Here is a 22785-nt window from a genome sequence, read left to right as displayed (position 1 = left end):
ACTTGTATTGATTAAGGCAACGCACATGTAGTGAGAATGTAGCCAGGAGTATGTAAATTGCATACTCACTTCTCTGGCAAATGGCAAATCCTCACATTGCACAAGATGTTAGAATTCACAAGTCACCTAAAGCAACTGCACACTTGTAGATTTAGACCAGACCACTTTAAAAAAAAGTGCAGCTCATGCCATGCTACTGTATGGGGGCTTGTTATACTAACAGGCTGGGGCTTATTAGGCTATGTGCCCACGATCAGGAATAACAGCGGTTTGGACACCATGTATTTTCGCCACCTCCAAAACATTGCGTTCCAATCACGGAGGTAAATCCGCATGTGATCATTGAAACATGCAGATTTAATCCAATGACTGGCTATGGGGAAAACTATGCAGTGAGTGCGCTGCCAAAATTGACATACTGAGGCTCGTAGAGATCTCTCAGGGCACCCAGAATTACCTGCCATCTCCACATGTAAGCTGCTTTGATTCCATTCTGTTTCAGGCTTGCTACCTAAAACTCCTTTCCTTCACACTTCAAACCTGAGTCTTCTCTTCTTTCCTTCTTGTGTAGCACATTTCTCAGTAACTCCCCAGCTGATAGGAAACACTCCCTTTTATCTCCCAAAGCTCCTACCAAATACAAAACTTAGCTAAGTGTTAACCACTTTATGCCCTGTCCTGCAATGTTACACATGAATCAAACATTACATACAAAGGATGCATTAGTATTGCACACCGTCGGTCATCTTCCTCTCCTTTAAAATATACCCCTTCCCTTTTAATGGTTGTAGTCCTTGGCAACCAGGACTTCCAACAGCTCCTCTGAGTGCTCTTGCGCCACACAGGCATCAGGACACTCATCGGGATTTTTCAGCTTTCTTCTTTTCCTACACCATTATATCTTATACTGTGCATGGTCTTTTCTCTCCTACTGAAAAACATTCCCGATGACTTAGAAATTTGATGACGACCATTTTATCTCCAGGGTGAAGATTAAGAAGCCGATATGGCAGGTATTTGTTTGTCAACGTGCTCCTATTGATTAAACATGTCACGCCCTGTGCCAAACTCCTAGATACAGTGGAGAAAATTAGTATTTGATACACTGCCAAATTTGCAAGTTTTCCCACCTACAAAGAATGGAGAGGTCTGTAATTTTTATCGTAGGTACACTTCAACTGTAAGAGACAAAATCTTTTTTAAAAAATCCAGAAGATCACATTGTATTATTTTTACATAATTAATTTCCATGTTATTGCATGAAATAAAAATATTTGATACAATAGAAAAACAGAACTTAATATTTGTTACAGAAATCTTTGTTTGTAATTACAGTGTTTCCTGTAGTTCTTGAACAAGTTTGCACACATTGCAGTAGGGATTTTGACCTACTCCATCACACAGATCTGATATTTCAAGTTTTGGGGCTTCCGCTCGGCAACACTGAGTTTCAGCTTCGTCCAAAGATTTTCTATTGGGTTCAGGTCTGGAAACTGGCTAGGCCACTTCCAGGATCTTGAAATGCTTCTACGGAGCCACTCCTCAGTTGCCCTGGCTGTGTGTTTTGGGTCATTGTCTTGCTGGAAGACCCAGCGATGACCTATTTTCAATGCTCTTACTGAGGGAAAAGCTTGCGATGCATGACCATATCCATCCTCCCTTCAATATGGTGCAGTCGTCCTGTCTCCTTTGCAGAAAAGTACCCCTAAACAATGATGTTTACCCCACCATGCGTTACTGTTGGGATGGTGTTCTTGATGTTGTTCTCATTCTTCTCCTTCCTCCAAGCACGACGAGTGAAATGAATACCAAAAAGTTCTGTTGTGGTCTCATCTCACGACACAACCTTATGCCATGCCTCTTCTGGATCATCCGGATGGTCATTGGGGAACTTCAAACTTGCCTGGACATGTACTGGCATTAGAAAGGGGACCTTGCATGCCCTACAAGATTTTAATCCAGGACGGCGTAGTGTGTTACTATTAGTAATGTTTGAGACTGTGGTCCCAGCTCTCTTCAATGAAAAGGTCCTCCCATGTAGTTGTGTGCTGATTCCTGACCTTTCTCAGAATTATCCTTACACCACGAGGTAAGATCTTGCATGGAGCCCCAAACCGAGGAAGATTGACAGTCATTTGGTATTTCTTCCATTCTCTAATAATTATGCCAACAGTTGTTGCCTTCTCACCAAGCTGCTTGCATATTGTCTTATAGCCCATCCCAACCTTGTGCAGGTCTGCAATTTTGTCCCAGATGTCCTTACACAGCTGTTTGGTCTTGACCATGGTGAAGAGGTTGGAGTGTGATTGAGTGTGTGGACAAGTATCTTTTATACAGGTAACAAGTTCAAACAGGTGTAATACAGGTAATGAGTGCAGAGTAGGAGGGCTTCTTAACCCCTTCCCGACCTTTGACGCCACGTAGGCGTCATGAAAGTCGGTGCCATTCCGACCCATGACGCCTATGCGGCGTCATGGAAAGATCGCGTCCCTGCAGATCGGGTGAAAGGGTTAACTCCCATTTCACCCGATCTGCAGGGACAGGGGGAGTGGTAGTTTAGCCCAGGGGGGGTGGCTTCACCCCCTCGTGGCTACGATCGCTCTGATTGGCTGTTGAAAGTGAAACTGCCAATCAGAGCGATTTGTAATATTTCACCCATTATAACGGGTGAAATATTACAATCCAGCCATGGCCGATGCTGAAATATCATCGGCCATGGCTGGAAATACTAGTGTGCCCCCACCCCACCCCTCCGATCGCCCCCCCACCCCCCCGATCTGGCCGGTACACTGCTCCGGCTCCCCTCCGTCCAGTGCTCCGCTCCCCCCCGTGCTCGTGTCCGCTCCCCCCGTGCTCCAATCACCCCCCCGTGCTCCAATCACCCCCCCTGCACTCCGATCCACCCCCCCGTGCTCCGTTCCACCCCCCCGTGCTCCGTTCCAGCCCCCCCGTGCTCCGTTCCACGCCCCCCGCGCTCCGTTCCACCCCTCCCGCGCTCCGATTCCCCCCCCCGTGCTCCGATCCCCCCCCCGTGGTCCCCCCCCACCCTATCATACTTACCGATCCAGCCGTGGTCCCGTCCGTCTTCTCCCGGGCGCCGCCATCTTCCAAAATGGCGGGCGCATGCGCAGTGCGCCCGCCGAATCTGCCGGCCGGCAGATTCGTTCCAAAGTGCATTTTGATCACTGAGATAGATTATATCTCAGTTACCAAAATAAAAAAAATAATAAATGACCCCCCCCCTTTGTCACCCCCATAGGTAGGGACAATAAAAAAATAAAGAAATTTTTTTTTTTCCACTAATGTTAGAATAGGGTTAGGGGTAGGGTTAGGGTTAGGGGTAGGGTTAGGGTTAGGGTTAGGGGTAGGGTTAGGGGTAGGGGTAGGGTTAGGGTTAGGGGTAGGGTTAGGGGTAGGGTTAGGGGTAGGGTTAGGGGTAGGGTTAGGGCTAGGGTTAGGAATGTGCACACGTATTCTGGTCCTCTGCGGATTTTTCCGCTGCGGATTTGATAAATCTGCAGTGCTAAACCGCTGCGGATTTATGGCGGATTTACCGCGTTTTTTTCTGCGCATTTCACTGCGGTTTTACAATTGCGATTTTCTATTGGAGCAGATGTAAAACCGCTGCGGAATCCGCACAAAGAAGTGACATGCTGCGGAATGTAAACCGCTGCGTTTCCGTGCAGTTTTTCCGCAGCATGTGTACAGCGATTTTTGTTTCCCATAGGTTTACATTGAACTGTACACTCATGGGAAACTGCTGCGGATCCGCAGCGTGTGCACATACCTTTAGAATTAGGCTATGTGCACACGGTGCGGATTTGGCTGCGGATTCGCAGCAGTGTTCCATCAGGTTTACAGTACCATGTAAACATATGAAAAACCAAATCCGCTGTGCCCATGGTGCGGAAAATACCGCGCGGGAACGCTGCGTTGTATTTTCCGCAGCATGTCAATTCTTTGTGCGGATTCCGCAGCGTTTTACACCTGTTCCTCAATAGGAATCCGCAGGTGAAATCCGCACAAAAAACACTGGAAATCCGCGGAAAATCCACAGGTAAAACACAGTGCCTTTTACCCGCAGATTTTTCAAAAATGGTGCGGAAATATCTCACACGAATCCGCAACGTGGGCACATAGCCTTAGGGTTGTGGTTAGGGTTAGGGGTGTGTTGGGGTTAGTGTTGTGGTTAGGGGTGTGTTGGGGATAGTGTTGTGGTTAGGGGTGTGTTGGGGTTAGGGTTGTGATTAGGATTATGGCTACAGTTGGGATTAGGGTTAGGGGTGTGTTGGGGTTAGTGTTGGAGGTAGAATTGAGGGGTTACCACTGTTTAGGCACATCAGGGGTCTCCAAACGCAACATGGCGCCACCATTGATTCCAGCCAATCTCGTATTCAAAAAGTCAAATGGTGCTCCCTCACTTCCGAGCCCTGACGTGTGCCCAAACAGTGGTTTACCCCCACATATGGGGTACCAGCATACTCAGGACAAACTGCGCAACAATTACTGGGGTCCAATTTCTCCTGTTACCCTTGTGAATCTAAAAAAATGCTTGCTAAAACATAATTTTTGAGGAAAGAAAAATGATTTTTTATTTTCACGGCTCTGCGTTGTAAACGTCTGTGAAGCACTTGGGGGTTCAAAGTGCTCACCACATATCTAGATAAGTTCCTTGGGGGGTCTAGTTTCTAAAATGGGGTCACTTGTGGGGGGTCTCTACTGTTTAGGCACACCAGGGGCTCTGCAAACGCAACGTGACACCCGCAGACCATTCCATCAAAGTCTGCATTTCAAAAGTCACTACTTCCCTTCTGAGCCCCGACGTGTGCCCAAACAGTGGTTTACCCCCACATATGGGGTATCAGCGTACTCAGGAGAAACTGGACAACAACTTTTGGGGTCCAATTTCTCCTGTAACCCTTGGGAAAATAAAAAATTCTGGGCTAAATAATTATTTTTGAGGAAAGAAAACGTATTTATTATTTTCACGGCTCTGCATTATAAACTTCTATGAAGCACTTGGGGGTTCAAAGTGCTCACCACACATCTAGATAAGTTCCTTTCAGGGTCTAGTTTCCAAAATGGGGTCACTTGTGGGGGGTTTCTACTGTTTAGGCACATCAGGGGCTCTGCAAACGCAACGTGACGCCCGCAGAGCATTCCATCAAAGTCTGCATTTCAAAACGTCACTACTTCAATTCCAAGCCCCGGCATGTGCCCAAACAGTAGTTTACCCCCACATATGGGGTATCACCGTACTCAGGAGAAACTGGACAACAACTTTTGGGGTCAAATTTCTCCTGTTACCCTTGGGAAAATTAAAAAATTCTGGGCTAAATAATTATTTTTGAGGAAAGAAAACGTATTTATTATTTTCACGGCTCTGCATTATAAACTTCTATGAAGCACTTGGGGGTTCAAAGTGCTCACCACACATCTAGATAAGTTCCTTTGGGGGTCTAGTTTCCAAAATGGGGTCACTTGTGGGGGGTTTCTACTGTTAAGCCACATCAGGGGCTCTGCAAACGCAACGTGACGCCCACAGAGCATTCCATCAAAGTCTGCATTTCAAAACGTCACTACTTCACTTCCGAGCCCCGGCATGTGCCCAAACAGTGATTTACCCCCACATATGGGGTATCAGCATACTCAGGAGAAACTGGACAACAACTTTTGGGGTCAAATTTCTCCTGTTACCCTTGGGAAAATAAAAAATTGCAGGCTAAAAGATCATTTTTGAGAAAATAATTTTTTTTTTTATTTTCATGGCTCTGCGTTATAAACTTCTGTGAAGCACTTGGGGGTTCAAAGTCCTCACCACACATCTAGATTAGTTCCTTTGGGGGTCTAGTTTCCAAAATGGTGTCATTTCTGGGGGATCTCCAATGTTTAAGCACACAGGGGCTCTCCAAACGTGACATGGTGTCCGCTAATGATTGGAGCTAATTTTCCATTTAAAAAGCCAAATGGCGTGCCATCCCTTCCGAGCCCTGCCGTGCGCCCAAACAGTGGTTTACCCCCACATATGGGGTATCAGCGTACTCAGGACAAACTGGACAACAATATTTGGGGTCCAATTTCTCCCATTATCCTTGGCAAAATAGGAAATTCCAGGCTAAAAAATCATTTTTGAGGAAAGAAAAATTATTTTTTATTTTCATGGCTCTGCGTTATAAACTTCTGTGAAGCACCTGGGGGTTTAAAGTGCTCAATATGCATCTAGATAAGTTCCTTGGGGGGTCTAGTTTCCAAAATGGGGTCACTTGTGGGGGAGCTCCAATGTTTAGGCACACAGGGGGCTCTCCAAACGCGACATGGTGTCCGCTAACAATTGGAGCTAATTTTCCATTCAAAAAGTCAAATGGCGCGCCTTCCCTTCCGAGCCCTGCCGTGTGCCCAAACAGTGGTTTACCCCCACATATGAGGTATCGGCGTACTCGGGAGAAATTGCCCAACAAATTTTATGATCCATTTTATCCTACTGCCCATGTGAAAATGAAAAAATTGAGGCGAAAATAATTTTTTTGTGAAAAAAAAGTACTTTTTCATTTTTACAGATCAATTTGTGAAGCACCTGAGGGTTTAAAGTGCTCACTAGGCATCTAAATAAGTTCCTTGGGGGGTCTAGTTTCCAAAATGGGGTCACTTGTGGGGGAGCGCCAATGTTTAGGCACACAGGAGCTATCCAAACGCGACATGGTGTCCGCTAACGATGGAAATAATTTTTCATTCAAAAAGTCAAATGGCGCTCCTTCCCTTCCGAGCCTTACCATGTGCCCAAACAGTGGTTTACCCCCACATGTGAGGTATTGGTGTACTCAGGAGAAATTGCCCAACACATTTTAGGATCCATTTTATCCTGTTGCCCATGTGAAAATGAAAAAATTGAGGCTAAAAGAATTTTTTTGTGAAAAAAAAGTACTTTTTCATTTTTACGGATCAATTTGTGAAGCACCTGGGGGTTCAAAGTGCTCACTATGCATCTAGATAAGTTCCTTGGGGCGTCTAGTTTCCAAAATGGGGTCATTTGTGGGGGAGCTCCAATTTTTAGGCACACGGGGGCTCTCCAAACGTGACATGGTGTCCGCTAAAGAGTGGAGCCAATTTTTGATTCAAAAAGTCAAATGGCGCTCCTTCCCTTCCAAGCCCTGCCGTGCGCCCAAACAGTGGTTTACCCCCACATATGAGGTATCAGCGTACTCAGGACAAATTGGACAACAACTTTCGTGGTTCAGTTTCTCCTTTTACCATTGGGAAAATAAAAAAATTGTTGCTAAAAGATAATTTTTGTGACTAAAAAGTTAAATGTTCATTTTTTCCTTCCATGTTGCTTCTGCTGCTGTGAAGCACCTGAAGGGTTAATAAACTTCTTGAATGTGGTTTTGAGTACCTTGAGGGGTGCAGTTTTTAGAATGGTGTCACTTTTGGGTATTTTCAGCCATATAGACCCCTCAAACTGACTTCAAATGTGAGGTGGTCCCTAAAAAAAATGGTTTTGTAAATTTCGTTGTAAAAATGACAAATCGCTGGTCAAATTTTAACCCTTATAACTTCCTAACAAAAAAAAATTTTGTTTCCAAAATTGTGCTGATGTAAAGTAAACATGTGGGAAATGTTATTTATTAACTATTTTGTGTCACATATCTCTCTGGTTTAACAGAATAAAAATTCAAAATGTGAAAATTGCGAAATTTTCAAAATTTTCGCCAAATTTCCGTGTTTATCACAAATAAATGCAGAATTTATTGACCTAAATTTACCACTAACATGAAGCCCAATATGTCACGAAAAAACAATCTCAGAACCGCTAGGATCCGTTGAAGCGTTCCTGAGTTATTACCTCATAAAGGGACACTGGTCAGAATTGCAAAAAACGGCAAGGTCTTTAAGGTCAAAATAGGCTGGGTCTTGAAGGGGTTAAAGAAAAACTAACATTATCTTCTGTGAAAGTTAGAATTCTTGTTGGTTGGTAGGTCATCAAATACTTATTTCATGCAATTAAATTAAATGTAATTATTTAAAAATCATACAATGGGATTTTCTTGTTTTTAGTTTTAAATTCTGTCTCCTGTCTAGTTGAAGTGTACTGTACCTACGATAAAAATTACAGACCACTCAATTCTTTGTAGTTGGGAAAACTTGCAAAATCAGCAGTGTATCAAATACTTTTCCCACTGTAATTCTGAAGCCTATATGGACATCAAAGTTGATGGTCCTGTATACATTAATTTCAAAAGCTTCCACTTGAGGTCCAACCAACCACAATTGGGCCTATTTCTTGACAAGCTTTTTTTCTTCAATCACCTCTGAGAACCACTTCTTAAAAGGAGAAATTTTCAATGTCCATTCCCTGATGTTATCAGGATGTTATGCGGTTGCTTCATACCTGCCACAGGCCTGACAGAATAGGATGAAGCCACGGTCTGGTTCCAGACCCTCTCCTCAGAGGCTACGTGATCTACTCTCCACTCACTACATCTTCATGCTTGGTCAGGTATTACAGCCGTGTATTTCTGCTTGAGTGCGAGCATTCTTTTCCTTGCCTTGTCTTCCATCCAACACCTTGGCTACCAGTATTGCTGGTTCTGTGGAGTATACACAGCTCTCCTCTCTCCAGCTTGCAGTGTAAAAGCAGACACTTGCATCTTTCAAGCTTTTGTAGCCACAAATCATCCTTCCTGGGTCCATCCTTCTGCTGCTCTGATTGGACTTCTCATTTTTACTTGGCCCACTACCCACAGAAACATCTCCTGTGCTCTCACTTCAGCTTCAGGTGGGCAGTCTTTTGCCTTCTATCTCACTCTCCTCTGATGCACATCTTCCACAATGGGCTGGCTTTTTTCAACAGAGCAATGAATCTCACTGGCTGTTTCTACAGTGGGTTGGGCTATATTTCACACAAATCCATGCTGCTTCCTCCCACAACCGGCTATTTTCTCCTTTTTCACTGTGACATAATCCACCATCTTTTTTTAGTCATCAATTTTAGGGTTGAGCGAAACGGATCGGACAATTTAAAAAATCGCTGACTTTTGGCAAAGTCGGTTTTCGTGAAACCCGACCCGATCCCCTTGTGGGATCGGCCATGAGGTCGGCGATCTGCGTGCCAATGTTGCGTTTTGTATGACACTTTAAGCGCCATTTCTCAGCCAATGAAGGAGCACGCAGAGTGTGGGCAGCGTGATGACATAGGTCTCGGTCCCCACCATCTTAGAGAAGGGCATGGCAGTGATTGGCTTGCTTTCTGCGGCGTCACAGGGGCTATAAAGGGACGTACACGCCGACTGCCATCTTACTTCTGCCGATCTTCACATAGGGAGAGGTTGCTGCAGCTGCATCAGAAGAAGGGATATAGTTAGGGAGGGAAGATTAACCCCGAAACTGCTTGTGCTGTAGCGATTTCCACTGTCCAACACCACATTTTCTTTGCAGGGACAGTGGAGGTTGTTTTTTGGTGCATCAGATCTGTAGCTTATTAGGCTGCATTCTAAGGCTCACTGATAGCTGCGATGCTGTTTGTACGCCGCTGTGCAAACCAACTGCTTTTTTAAAAGCAAAAATCCTGTTGCTCCTTTCTGCACAGTTCTCTTGTTTCTTTGTTTGTGTGCAGCAGTCCTTTTTATTGCTGCCATACTTATCCTTTGATCATTGTAGGGAGATTGAAATTGTACTACAGCCCTTGTATTTTTTGATATATCTGCCAGCCACGTTCTGCCACTGACATTGTGTAGTGTAATACACAGGGCCTGTTTTTTTGCTGCATTCACCCCCCCAAAAAGGGAGATTTAAATTGCCAACAAGTTTCTTTACGTCAGTTCTGTTGGTCGTATATCTGGCAGCCACGTTCTGCCACTGACATTGTGTAGTGTAATACACTGGGCCTGTTTTTTTGCTGCATTCTCCCCCCCAAAAAAGGGAGATTTAAATTGCCAACAAGTTTCTATACGTCAGTTCTGTTGGTCGTATATCTGGCAGCCACGTTCTGCCACTGACATTGTGTAGTGTAATACACTGGGCCTGTTTTTTGCTGCATTCTCCACCCAAAAAGGGAGATTTAAATAGGCAGCAAGTTTCTATACGTCAGTTCTGTTGGTCGTACATCTGCCAGCCACGTTCTGCCACTTACATTGTGTAGTGTAATACACAGGGCCTGTTTTTTTGCTGCAGTCTTCCCACCAAAAAAGGGAGATATAAATTCTCCAAAAGTTAATATACACCTTCTACCTTGTTTAACAGTACCATATAATGGTTGATATTTTGGTAACATTTCCCCAAAAATGAGGAAGTCTGAGAAAGAGGCCTTGGGCGGTCGTTGCCAGCTGGTACTGATGGTGGTGGTGGTGGTGGTAGTGGAGCATCTGGTGGTACTGGGAAAAGCAAGATAGCACCAAAGGCTTGAGGTGTTGAGCCAGCATCATCGTCTGGCTACACAAGGCTTCAAATGCTCCCTTATCTTGGAATTGGAAAACAGCTTTTAAAGCCGGAGCAGCAGGAACAAGTTTTGGCTTTCCTTGCTGACTCAGCCTTTAGCTCTTTCGCCTCCTCTTCAGAAGGTTCAAAATCTAAAAGCAGCGAGTCGTCAGTGGCTGCTCCTGGTCCAGAAAAAGTAGCTTTCTTGTGTCCTTCACCCAAAACAAAAGTGAAGGATGCGGCAGGTAACACTACTCTTTACTCCATGGAGCTCTTTACACATACCGTGCCTGGGTTAGAGAGGGAAATTGTTAAAAGCCCAGTACAAGATGAATCGGACATGGAGTGCACAGATGCACAGCCACAGCTAGATTATTATGCTGTTCCATTGACTCAGATCACTCCATTACCCTTGCAGTGTACTGAGCCAGAATCTGACCCTGATGAGACTATGGTGCCCAGTCCCGAACGCTATAGCACCTTACACGGTGACACAGAGGACGGTGCACATGACATTGAAGAGGAGGTGATAGATGACCCAGTTGTTAACCCAGATTGGCAGCCATTGGGGGAAGAGGGTGCCGCTGCCAGTAGCTCAGAAGCGGAGAAGGATGATCTGCAGCAGCCATCTACATTGCAAAAGCTGTCATCTGGCAGGCCCGTATCAGGCCAAAAACGTGTGTCAAAAACCACAACAGGTGTAGGACAGCGTGGCCATCCGGTGACAGTAGCACAGCGTGCAAAGCCTGAAAAGGTATTCCATAGTACGACGAGTGCAGTGTGGCAATTTTTTAACCAAGATCCGAATGATCAGTCCAAAGTTATATGTAAGAAATGCTCCAAGACCTTTAGCAGAGGGAAGAATGTTCAAAATTTAAATACAATGTGCATGCGTACACATTTAACCAGCAGGCACTTGGAAGCATGGACTAACTACCAAACGTCCTGTACCGTTGGTGCACCTGCTCATATTGAAGCTAGTCAGCAATGCAACATTGCTTCCCTCACTGGAAGCCCACCGTTATGACACCACCAGTAGCAAATGTGGAGGTATTGTCGCAAGGCCAAAGCAGTCAGGGAATCACAAGGTTCTTGGTTGGAAACACTGTAGGTAGGCCCACATCAAGAATACCATCACCAAGCCTCTCTAAAATCTGCCATGTCCACCACCACCCCCGCTAGTTCCACCATATGCAGCTCTCCAGTCCAGCTCAGCCTACAAGAGACTCTTGATAGGAAAAGAAAGTACTCTTCCTCTCATCCGTGTACACAGGGTTTGAACGGCTACATTGCTCGACTAATCTCGTTAGAGATGATGCCCTACCGGTTGGTTGAATGCGAAGCTTTCAAAGCCCTGATGGCCTATGCAGTACCACGCTATGACCTACCCAGTCATCACTTCTTTGTGAGAAAAGCCATCCCAGCACTCCACCAACATGTCAAAGAATGCATTGTCCATGCACTGAGGCAATCGGTCAGTAGAAAGGCGCACCTCACAACAGATGCATGGACCAGTAGGCATGGCCAGGGACATTAAGTGTCCATCATGGCACACTGGGTTAATGTGGTGGATGCAGGGTCCACAGGGGACAGCCATAGTGGGACAGTTCTGCCTAGCCCATGGTCTAGGAAACAGTTGGCTGTAGGCGTTCGCCGCCTTTCTCCTCCTCCTCCGCCTCCAGGAGCAAAAGCTCGTCCACAGAGCGCAGTCGCACAACCACTTCATCCGCTGCTGCCAGTGTTGCACCCAAGGTGTCCCATTATCGAACAGCTTGTGGTAAGTGTCAGCAGGCTGTGCTGAAAATGAAGTGTTTGGGCGACAACAGACACACCGCGGAAGTACTGGCCGAGTACTTGCAGCAAGAAACTGAGTCATGGCTGGGCAGTGTACATCTTGAGGCAGGCAAGGTAGTCAGTGATAACGGAAGGAATTTTATGGCTGCCATAGCCCTTTCAGAACTTAAACACATACCGTGCCTGGCTCACACCTTGAACCTGGTGGTGCAGTGCTTCCTCAAAAATTACCCTGATATACCAGCCCTGCTCCTGAAGGTGCGCAGACTTTGCTCGTACATCCGCAGGTCGCCCGTACACTCCAGCCGTATGCTGAACTATCAGCGATCGCTGAATCCTCCCCAGCACCGCCTAATAATCGACGTTGCAACAAGATGGAACTCCACACTGCACTTGCTTCAGAGGCTGTGCGAACATAGGCGTGCTGTCATGTATTTGTGGGAGGATACACATACACGGGCAGGCAGTTGGATGGCAGACATGGAGTTGTCTGGTGTGCAGTGGTCGAAGCTACAAGACCTCTGTCAAGTCCTTCAGCGTTTTGAGGAATGCACATGGCTGGTCAGTGCAGACGGCGCCATCATAAGCATGAGCATCCCACTAATGTGTCTGCTGATGCAAAGTTTGACGCGCATCAAGGAGCTGGCGTCTGCGGCCGAGGAGGAGGGAAGCCTTGATGACAGTCAGCCATTGCCTGCTCAGGGAAGTCTCCGGGACGAGGTGGTTGATGAAGAGGAGGAGGAGGATGATGGGGATGAATATTTATGGGAGGAGGATGCTTCTCAGGGGGCAATAGAAACTGGTGGCATTGCAATGTCAGGTACAGGGTTTTTGCGGACCACAAGTGATGTAGATTTGCAAGAAAGTGCTCCTCAACCCAGCACAAGCAGTGAATTGACACCTGGAACTTTGGCCCACATGGCAGATTATGCCTTGCATATCCTAAAACGGTACCCCGCATTATCAAAATGATGACCGATGACGATTACTGGATGGCCTGCCTCCTGGATCCACGATACATAGGAAAATTACAAAATATCATGCCACATGAGAACCTGGAGCAAATATTGGCTACCAAACAAGCAACTCTTGTAGACCGTTTAGTCCAGGCATTCCCAGCACACAGTGGCGGTGATGGTTCTCACACGAGCTGTAGGGGGCAACATGGCAGAGGTGTTAGAGGTGCACAAAGCCGAAGTGGCATTGGACAGAGGGGATTTATAACCAGGTTGTGGAGTGATTTCGCAATGACAACAGACACGACAGGTACTGCTGCATCGATTCAAAGTGACAGGAGACAACATTTGTCCAGTATGGTTACCAACTATTTTTCCGCCATTATCGAGTTCTCCCTCACAGGTCATTCCCCTTTGATTACTGGGCATCTAAACTAGACACCTGGCCCGAATTGGCAGAATATGCCCTGCTGCTAGTGTGCTCTCTGAAAGAGTCTTCAGTGCTACTGGTTCGATACTGACCAAAAAAAGGACACGTCTGGCTCCCCGAAATGTTGATGATCTAACCTTCATTAAAATGAACCAATCATGGATTTCAAATTATTTTGCCCCACCTTCCCCTGCTGACACATAGCTTTCCAGAAAAATTTCTTGTTTTTGGCCTCCTCTTACTTACTGCTCCAATTCTGCCATTTGCAGGTGCCGAATGTCCACCATAGGCCATTTTAAAACCTCCCTAAATGGGCTGACTCCCCCCACAGAGCCGTGGTCACAATTTGGCGCAAGCACCCATGCGAGTGCCGTTTGCCTGGACAGGTGGGTGTGTCAAATCTGGGGCGACGCCACTGGCACAGGGTCCCTCATAGTACAATGAAGTGTCTCTGACAGTGGTGTTGCACAACCGACATCAGACACACCGTCGTAATATGAGGGGCCCTGTACCAGTACCGCCGCCCACGAGAGAGTGTTCCCCCCCAGCTCGAACTGTGCTCTACCACTTGCAAAACTTACCTCGCCCTGCCCCACCACTGTGTAGTCTGTGCTGTTAAATCCTTAAATGGCACTGCCAGTACAAATTTGTTGCAATGATAGATGATGGTAAAAATATACAGGGGTCCTGGCCTCCATTTAGACCCTTTAATACCTTGCGCCAACTACCACTGTCTGCAACTCTGCACAGGAGCCCACCCCTGTACCTCACTATGCCACCAGTTTATTTATGAACAATTCCTTGGCAGACATTTAGCCCATTTTAGTATTTTGGCCTACTAACTGTGTCACTTACCGTATATACTCGAGTATAAGCCGACCCGAGTATAAGCCGACCCCCCTAATTTTGCCACAAAAAACTGGGAAAACTTATTGACTCGAGTATAAGCCTAGGGTGGAAATGCAGCATTTACCGGTGAATTTCAAAAATAAAAATAGATCATTATTTCCCCATAGCTGTGCCATACAGTGCTCTGCACCGTTCATATTTCCCCATAGCTGTGCCATACAGTGCTCTGCACCGTTCATTGTGCCCCATAGATGTGCCATATACGGTGCTCTGCACCGTTCACTGTGCCCCATAGATGGGCCATATACGGTGCTCTGCACCGTTCACTGTGCCCCATAGATGTGCCATATACGGTGCTCTGCACCGTTCATTGTGCCCCATAGATGTGCCATATACGGTGCTCTGCACCGTTCACTGCGCCCCATAGATGTGCCATATACGGTGCTCTGCACCGTTCACTGTGCCCCATAGATGTGCCATATACGGTGCTCTGCACCGTTCACTGTGCCCCATAGATGTGCCATATACGGTGCTCTGCACCGTTCACTGTGCCCCATAGCTGTGCCCATATACGGTGCTCTGCACCGTTCACTGTGCCCCATAGATGTGCCATATACGGTGCTCTGCACCGTTCACTGTGCCCCATAGATGTGCCATATACGGTGCTCTGCACCGTTCACTGTGCCCCATAGCTGTGCCCATATACGGTGCTCTGCACCGTTCACTGTGCCCCATAGATGTGCCATATACGGTGCTCTGCACCGTTCACTGTGCCCCATAGATGTGCCATATACGGTGCTCTGCACCGTTCACTGTGCCCCATAGATGTGCCATATACGGTGCTCTGCACCGTTCACTGTGCCCCATAGATGCTCCACATAAATCTCTGCCACCGCCGCCGCTGCTGCTGCTGCAATAAAAAAAAAAAAACACATACTCACCTCCCTTGATTGCAGCTCCCGGCGTCTCGTTCCGGCGCCTCCATCTTCCCGGCGTCGCTGCACTGACTGATCAGGCAGAGGGCGCCGCGCACACTATATGCGTCATCGCGCCCTCTGCCTGAACAGTCAGAGCGCAGACGCCGGGAAGATGGAGGCGCCGGCCGGGAAGATGGAGCGACGCCCGGCGGCTGGAACGAGGACAGGTGGATATGCTATACTTACCTAGTCCTGGCGATCCTCGCGCTGTCCCTCTGCCTGGTCTTCGGTGCCGCAGCTTCTTTCTCTATCAGCGGTCACCGGCACCGCTGATTAGAGGAATGAATAGGCGGCTCCACCCCTATGGGAGGTGGAGCCGCTTATTCATTTCTGTAATGAGCGGTCCCACGTGACTGCTGAAGAGGGGAAGAAGCTGCAGCACAGAAGACCGTGGGACGGCAGGGACAGCGCGAGGATCGCTGGGACTAGGTAAGTATGCCTCAGCGCCCTCTCCCCCTCACCCGCCGACCCTGCCACCCACCTTGACTCGAGTATAAGCCGAGAGGGGCACTTTCAGCCCAAAATTTTGGGCTGAAAATCTCGGCTTATACTCGAGTATATACGGTACTTATAACAGTTGAACAAAGCTATGCCACCTGTGTACTCCTGTTACCAATTGTGAACTGCATGTAGCCTACTTACTTATTTGTGCCTAGTAACTGTGTCAGCCTCTCATAACACTTGTCCTCCCACGCTGAACCAAGGTAGGCAGCCTGGTTAGTCCTGCTAGCAGTTTGGAACTGCATTTAGCCACCTTTTTTTATTTTAGGCCTCTGTCTGTCTGTCTGTCTGCGCCACACATTACAACTGTCCTCCGCTGAACAAAGCTATGCCGCCTGTGTACTACTCAAACAAATTTTGAACTGACTTTAGCCTACTTTTTATATTTTAGGCCTACTCTGTCTGTCTGAGCCACTTATTACAGTTGTCCTCCGCTGAACCAAGCTATGCTGCCTTTGTACTCCTGTTACCAATTTGGAACTGCATTCAGCCAACTGTTTTATTTTAGGACTACTCAGTCTGTCTGAGCCACTTATTACAGTTGTCCTCTGCTGGAGCCAGATATGCCGCCTATGTACTCCTCTTACCAATTGTGAACTGAATATAGCCTTCTTTTTTATTTTAGGCCTACTCTGTGTGTCAGAGCCACTAATTAAACTTGTCCTCCTCCGCTGAACCACGCTATGCCGCCTGTGTACTCCTCTTACAAATTTTGAACTGCAATTAGTCACCTTTTTTTTATTTTAGGCCTACTCTGTCTGTCTGAGCCACTTATTACAGTTGTCCTCCGCTGAACAAAGCTATGCCACCTGTGTACTCCACTTACCTATTTTGAACTGCATTTTGCCTACTTACTTATTTAGGCCTACTAACTGTGTCTGCCTCCCATTACAGTTGTCCTCCACTGAACAAAGCTGAGCCTCAAATTTTCATCCGGTGTCAGATATTAAACTGCATTTGGCCTACTTCTTTGGTGGGGCCTACAAATGGTGTGTGTCGCTGCTTGGTGTTCTCCACTGAATAAAGCTGAGCCTCAATTTTCATCCGGTGTCTGATATTACACTGCATTTGGCCTACTGGTTTGGTTACGCCTACTAACGGTGTCTGCCACTCGTTGCCTTTCTCCTCCACTGAACAAAGCTGAGTTTCAATTTTCATCCTGGTTAGGATATTACACTGCATTTGGCCTACTGGTTTGGTTACGCCTACTAACGGTGTCTGCTGCTCCTTGCCTTTTTCCTCCACTGAACAAAGCTGAGCTTCAATTTTCATCCTGGTTAGGATATTACACTGCATTTGGCCTACTGGTTTGGTTACAACTACTAACGGTGTCTGCCGCTCCTTGACTTTCTCCTCCACTGAACAAAGCTGAGCTTCAATTTTCATCCTGGTTAGGATATTACACTGCATTTGGCCTACTGGTTTGGTTCCGCCTACTAACGGTGTCTGCCGCTCCTTGCCTTTCTCCTCCACTGAACAAAGCTGAGCTTCAATTTTCATCCTGTTTAGGATATTACACTGCATTTGACCTACTGGTTTGGTTACACCTACTAACGTTGTCTGCGGCTCCATGCATTTCTCCTTCACTGAACAAAACTGAGCCTCAATTTTCATCCTGTTTCGGATGTTAAACTGCATTTGGCCTACTTGTTTGGCTGGGCCTACTAACGGTGTCTGCTGCTGCTTCTTGTTCTCCTCCACTGAACAAAGCAGTGCCGCCTGTTTACTCCTGTTACCAATTTGAACTGCATTTAGCCTACTTTATTATTTGGGCCTATATCGGTGTTTCCTCCTCATCCTGCCCATTGCCCAGCCACTGCTAGATGAGTCTGCTGGTACACTGACCCAGACCACTGCATTCCCCTTGCACTCTACACAGCCAAAATCTGACCCTGCTGAAAGTCAGGTTCCCCTTCCCGCATACTATACCACCTTACACGGGGACAAAGAGGAAGGTGCAGATGAAAGTGCAGGTTCCTTCATCAGGTGGGGGGGCATACTCGTTGGTGACGTCACTGGCACAGGGCCCCTCATAGTACGCAAAAGTGTCTCTGCCGGTGGGAGGCGCCCCTGCCGTCAAACACACCGCCGTACTTTGAGGGGCCCTGTGCCAGTGCCGATGCGAACGAGTGGGCCCCCCCCCCTGCTTGCTCAGGATCACAGCACTTGCAAACTTTGCATACTTACCACTCACTGCTCCACCGCCGTGACGTAGTCCGCATTTCCTGGGCCCACGAAATACTTGAACCAGCCCTAACCCCCCCACAACTTTAGCCAAATGACCCCCAATTTTCAATGACTAACTATTATTATAAGGTAAATTAAGATTGACAAGCTTAAGTAACAAGAATTGATGTTTTTGACATTAAAATGGGCACTGTAGGTGTTTTCCTGTCCTCCACTCACTGCCGACTTTGATTCCCCATTGACTTACATTGAGTTTCGTGTTTCGGTCGATCCACGACTTTTCGCAATAATCGGCCGATTTCACCCGACCCTACTTTTGACAAAGTCGGGTTTCACTAAACCTGACTCGATCCGAAAAAAGGAAAAGTCGCTCAACCCTAATCAATTTATCAGTTGCCTTTATTGCTGCCCCACACATCATGTCCATGGCTTCACCATCTTGCTGACTATGCCAATTTATATTGTAATGATTGCACAGATTGAGGTATTTTCTTGCAACCCATGACTTTAGTAAAATGGCTCCTTAAGTGTGTATGTGGCAATGTATCTTTTAAAGTGTTGTCCTCATGACTGCATGTTCTTAGATAGTACAGAAGTTTAATAAGGTAGGGACCACTTTAGTATACCAAAAATAAACTGTAGTTTACTTTTGGAACTGATGGAACATATTTTCAATAGTTATCAGGTACAAAGCATGTTTCTTTTATCTTTTGTATTGTGCCTAGGTACACATGATGTGGTTACAGGTAGTGGCTAGAATTGGGCGGATTGATTTGTGAGATTCTGGTCCATCAGCAGACTGGCCATATCTGTGGTCCCTGGCTGCTGGGTGGGAGGCTTGCAAATATCTTACCTTTCGGAATCCCTGGTGCAGCTTTTGATGAGCTAAACTGGTGTGACATCATCATTGTGGCATGAATGCTTCCTAGTGTACTGTGAGATGTACTTTCATGGAGTTAACAATCTATATATTATTAAGAGAAGTTTGGTGCATAAGGTGTCTCATGGAACATGTTGTAGTTAGACTTTAATTTTGTATAAAATAACAGGAGACACACCACGCTTTTTGGGTCGGTAACAGTTGTTATTGATTATTAATGTTTCTTGATTGTTGTTCATACCTGTTATTATTATGAATCAACAACTCACATGTGTCACAAAGGTTCTTGTTATTAAAAAAAAAAAAAATCTTTTTAGCAGCAAAATTTAACGGAACTTTGAATAGCCAAAATTCATGATATATCACGTATTTAATTCTCCATTTCTATGAAGCTGTAGTGCTTGTGTCAGGAGACCCTAGCGCAGTCCATGCACTATGTTCTGATCACAGACTGATTTGCATGGACGTGTGAATTAGGCTTTAGACGGGAAAGGATCTACCCCTCTAATAGATGATAGACGCTTTAATATGCAAACACGTTTTAAAAACCAGGTATCTTCAATGGTGGGACACCCACCATTGCATTGTCAATAGGAACCACATAGCGAATCAAATGGGTTGTCCACTACTAGTGCAACCCCTTTTTTCAACTAAATGTTCAGCCCCGATAAAATATTAATGCCTATACTCACCTCCCGTGCTGGCACCATTCCTCCCCGGGACTGTGATGTGGTGTTTTGATGCTGGCACCCAATCAGCGCTGGCATCACGATCTATGCCTTCGAACAAACTGAATATGAAGAGGATGCCAGGGCTGCAACTGATCCCAGACTTCCTCTTCATCAGCGCTTATTGGTTACCGGGCATCACGTGTCACACAACCGCATCTCAGCCCTAGGACCATGAGTGCCGACACCACTGGAATGGAGCTGGCACAGAAGGCAAATATATTTATATATTTTATCAGGGCTGAACATTTAGTTTAAGAAGGGGTTGACCTAGTTGTGGACAACCCCTAGAAGTCGGAGACACATCAACCAATCTGTTATGGTAACACATATACATAAGCAAAAATATAAATAGGTTGAAAATACCCTTTTTGAGACAGTGAGGGGAATTAAATGTGAAGGCGGTTATATATCCCCTAGAATTGTAATTGTAATTCCAGCTACAGCTGTGGTTGCAATTCAAAATAAAAGTTAGTGGGGACTTGGTCAAGTTATTTGACCATGTCAGATTTAGGAAAACCTGCCACGGGATTTTATTTTTGGAGAGACTTATAGGATTGGTAGTGGGGCGGATCTTTCCTTCCACTCTGAATTTTGGGAGTGGCTGATGTCCATGATTCCCATTTAAACTTTCAGTTTAGTATTGGGTGTTGTGTTGTTTATGAGCATCTGAGCAGGTAACTCTGTGCAGTACAGGTCTGTGTGAAGACTGAACACAGACCAGAGAAGGCAACGCAACTGATGCACCCCACGAGTGATACGGCGATGCAGTTGCCCACAGCAATGGACTTGGTATGGGCTGTATTGGATTTATTTTGAAAATAAAGACTTTTTAAGCTGGAGTAACTTGGGTCATTGCCTCTTTACCGCACTGTGCGAACACAGCTGCATTACACCTTTTATGATGGAAATAAACTTCATTACTGCCCTCTATCAGTGTGTTAGTTCTGATAAAAACAGCACCAACAATTATAATAATTATATCCTGCTTAACATACAGACTACATGAAGTCACACCTTTGATAGCTGTTGAATAAATAATGAATATTTTAGCCATCATCGCCACTATCTCTGTCTCTTAATAATTTATATGTATGGTCTACAATCAGCAGGAGACTACTCTCACAGAATCTCAGGTTGGAAAATGCATTTCTATCTGTGCAGTATACTAATAATTACATTATAGAAAAATTCCCTTTTCCTTAAAATTTCCTGTATAGCACTTAAAAGTCCGCCAGACACCTGTGAATAGAGCGTGAAATTCTACAAAGTGACACTTTGAGGATCTAACTTGTATTTACACTTCAAATGGCAAATTTAATTGAAAGAAAATGATACTTTAAAGTTAAAAGTATTACAACACAATGTTTTAAATTTAGGCATTATGCATATTTACATTTGCAGCTAAAATGCTATATTTTTATTTTTACGCATCTCGTGGAAAATATTATAATACATATCCTGCACTATACAGTTCTGTTCTCATGTCCAGTAGTCACTTAAATTTTTTGTTCAACTTTGAGATCATAAAATAAAAATAAAATGTTCCAGTACATGATTCATTCATCTGAATGGGAATTTAAGTGTCATAAAATGTCTTCCATGTTCCTTTCCATCTGCCCTCCGTTTTTTAACTGAATTAAAAGACGTACATATTTTTTTAACGTCTTTTTGTTTCACCCCAAAAAATGGATAGCAACTGTATCTTTTTTTTAACATTGAAGTCTCACATTTCACATCACTAATTGAACTGTTCTCAATTCGTCCTTGCTACATTTTCTTCAGAATCCTCGTCCGTTCTATAATTTGTTCCCACATACTTCATGCACTCAGCAGCATGTTATCTAGACATATACAGTTAATGACTGATGACTAGTGTTGAGCGATACCTTTCGATACTCGAAAGTATCGGTATCGGATTGGATCGGTCGATACCAGCAAAATATCGGATCTCGCCGATACCGATACCCGATACCAATGCAAGTCAATGGGAGAAAAATATCGGAATTAAAATAAACCCTTTATTTCCTTGTAGCTTAATTCCACATAAAGGAAAACAACTAAGAATAACGTAGAATGTATTGGAGGAAGTGGAGGAGACATTAAAGGCAATGAGGTTTAGCCCATTCAAATGGAATAGCAGGAATTATAAATTTTTTAAGACGTTCGGAGTTACAAAGATTTTGACTATGTTTAGATTTGTTAGATTTTGTCAGGTATTTATGTTTCTCTACTTCTATGCTCGGCACCTTTTTTTTAAAAAAAAATCTCCATATTATTCTCATTCAACTCTTCTTCTTCTTCTTCTTCTTCTTCATATTCAACTTCATAATCTCCTTCATATTCTTCTTCTTCATCAAAATCTTATGTGTGACAGGCATTCCTGTAGTTGTTATCTATCATAGTTTGAAGATTATACCTTCCGTTCTGCCTGTCACAAAAGATTTAAAACTGGATTTGTCCGCGTTCAGTTTGGCCTGCAGCAGCAGGTTTTATCCAGGGGAACCACAAGGAGGAACGGACTCAACCCCATACACTAGTTAGTCTTCTTCTGCTTATAATTTAGATAATATCTTTTGCTCTGATTTTTAGCCTTATGCTTAATGTTCTGCTTTTTGCTCTGCAGCTTCTTGTTCTTTTGCTTTTCGGTCTTCTGGGTCGTCATGGTTAGGCTCCTGAACTTGGAACTGTAGTAGGAGGTACAAGAAGGCCGAGGAACTGCTGAGAACCAGCTGACGGTACTGGAACCCAGATGGCTACCCGAAGGTAGAAGAGCCAATGGCACGACCGAGGACCAGCTGACGGTGCTGGAACCCGGTTACTAAGCAGGAGGTACCTGTGCTACAAAGCACTACCAAGGACCGCCTGACATTAGTGGAACTCGGATACCAAGAAGGAGGCACCTAAGCCAAAGGCTCTGCCCGGAACCAGCTGACGGTGCTGCAACCAGGATGGGGAGCAGAAGGTATAAGAGCAAAAGACACTGCCGAGAACCAGCTGACGGTACTGGAACCCGGATGGCTACCCGAAGGTAGAAGAGCCAATGGCATGACCAAGGACCAGCTGACGGTTA

The sequence above is a fragment of the Ranitomeya imitator genome, chromosome 7 (genome assembly GCF_032444005.1).
Source record: "Ranitomeya imitator isolate aRanImi1 chromosome 7, aRanImi1.pri, whole genome shotgun sequence".
Taxonomy (NCBI): domain Eukaryota; kingdom Metazoa; phylum Chordata; class Amphibia; order Anura; family Dendrobatidae; genus Ranitomeya; species Ranitomeya imitator.
This window is presented reverse-complemented; position numbering follows the sequence as displayed.